This window comes from Belonocnema kinseyi, chromosome 4 (genome assembly GCF_010883055.1).
Source record: "Belonocnema kinseyi isolate 2016_QV_RU_SX_M_011 chromosome 4, B_treatae_v1, whole genome shotgun sequence".
NCBI classification, from domain to species: Eukaryota; Metazoa; Arthropoda; class Insecta; order Hymenoptera; family Cynipidae; genus Belonocnema; species Belonocnema kinseyi.
The window spans coordinates 124,085,991-124,088,365 of record NC_046660.1 but is presented as its reverse complement, the minus strand read 5'-3'; positions in this window follow the sequence as shown (position 1 = coordinate 124,088,365).

Here is a 2,375-nt window from a genome sequence, read left to right as displayed (position 1 = left end):
CAAGGCCCCATGATTATTTTATCACATTCTCATCCATAATGAGAAGAGTTTTATGCGAAACATGATTTTCGCGAAATTCATTAAATTGCGACGTTTTGAGGCTCCTTGAGTCAGAAAAACAAGTTTTTACATCGGTATCTTTCTGTCTCTCTGGCGTTTACGTCGTCGTTATTGTGGTTGTGGTTGTCTGTATATCGGATAACTTTTGAAAGAATAGTCGGATTGGATTGTGGTTTGACACACAGATTTTTTATTTTAAGAATGGTATGTAAAAATTCTACTATTTTTATCTTTATAACAAATATTTTTCTTCAATTAAATATTTGCAATAAAAGTGTTTCGAAGATATTTTTTAAAAATCTTTCGGAGATTAAAATTAGTATTTATAGATCGACAAAGGTTTGTTTTCTTTACAAAATTTGGCTTTCGTCTAAATTTTTCCAGTTGTTTTTACTATAGTACAATTTACGTTTGCATATCGGGCGAAGAAATCCATTCTATTGTTTGACAAATATTCTTTGTAAATCAATATTTTTCACAGAAAATTACCCTGAGTGACAGAACGAAATCGGAAACAATAAGAGTTAATTCATTCAGGAACAAGCTTTTTGAACAAAAAAGACCTTGAGAGAACCTTTAATACATTTTTCTTAATTTTGACAAAAATCAGCCGTTATTTTCTTACAAAAAAAAATCATTTGTGGGAGGGGGAGGGGGGCAAATTATCAAAAAATAAATAAAACTGGAAGTTTTATGATTTTAATTTTTAACTAAATAATTTGAGAGGTTTCAGTCTAAAATTATCGAACACTTTCTATTCAAAAATTCAGATGAAATATTTAAATAGCTTTAAATTAGAAATTATTCAATATATTCTGAAGACTACAAATTTAAAATGTCTAAATTATTAAGGCTTTAAATATTTTTGAAATTGCTGTTCTGGAGACTAAATAGCACTTATTCTTTTATTAAGAAATCACAACCAAAATTGTTTTAAAAAAGTTTATAAAAGAGTTTTAAAAACCTTAAAAACGGTCAGAGGTTTTAATAGTTCAATATATGTGATAGAATCTCTTTAAATATGAAATTAGTCTATACTTTTTCATGTTTGAGCTACAATTATTCTATTTTAGAGTTATAAATTACAGTCGTGAAAACCCAATAAAATGTTTTTATTAATTTATATATAACACAAAAAACCTTTGTATAATTCAATCTAAATGCAGTTGCAAAAATTTAATTTGAAATGCGTTGAATTCAAGGTATATTTTAAAAAGAAAACTGAAAGCAAAGGATCGACTTTCAAAAGAAGCGAAAGAAAGTGACTAGCTGGATTGCAAATGAACATGGAAAATGGTGTATTTTCGCATTTTTAAATTTTAAATTCAAACTTTTTCGCCTTTTAACAATTTCGAAAAATTTTGAGAATTCAAACAATAAGGCTGTATTCTGAAAATGAAGCAATTTTAACGTTAAAATTGAAGTTCCTAAACTGAAGGCCTAAAAATTTGCAAATTTTACAATTAGTGTTATGTAAATTGTATTGGTATCTTAAAAGAGTATAAATAGTTCTTAAATTAGTTTTTAAATTTTCTGCAGTTTAGCTTTTTTGCATACCTAGATGTCAAAAAAGCCTACCTAATTTTTTCAAATTTTAATCACTTATTTTCTAAGAGAAAATCACCCCTGTTTATCAGTCACTGAAATGGATTAGAAAAAAATTGCCAAGACCCAAGAATTACTTTTTAATAATACTGTAGGAAAAAATCAACAAGATCGAGCGCCGAAATTATAATTAGAGCAAATTTTCTGTAATTTTATGGTGACGGCTGAATTATCCCGATAAATAAAATTTCCGACTCGGTAAAACTCTCTGTCCCAAAAAATACAATTCCAAAACTAATAAAATTCCTGAACAGTTTATAATATTAACGAATTTGAAAATTCCCAAATAATAAGACTCCCCAAATAAAATTGTTCCTTAATCAATATTCATTATTTATTAAAACTACGAGAATAAAATATAAAATAAAATTATACAAAAAATTATACCGAAAAATTAATGTATAAAACCACGTGTTTTTTAATTAAGATTTAGATTTTTCAGAAGAACTTTTGTGATTTAAAAAATACTATATACATTTTCAACCAAAATATCTTATCCAGAATTATATTTTGTTTTAATTATTATCCTAAATTTAAACAATAATGTTTAAATACTTCAAACATTAAAAAAGTTGTTTCTTTGGTATAAATATTTGATTATTTTAATTAAAAAAAAAAAAAAATTGTCAAAGAAATATGCTTTCAGTACTTGTTTATCTTGAAATGTCTTTCTATAATACTTTTTTTTAAATTAAAAATATGATTTTTCG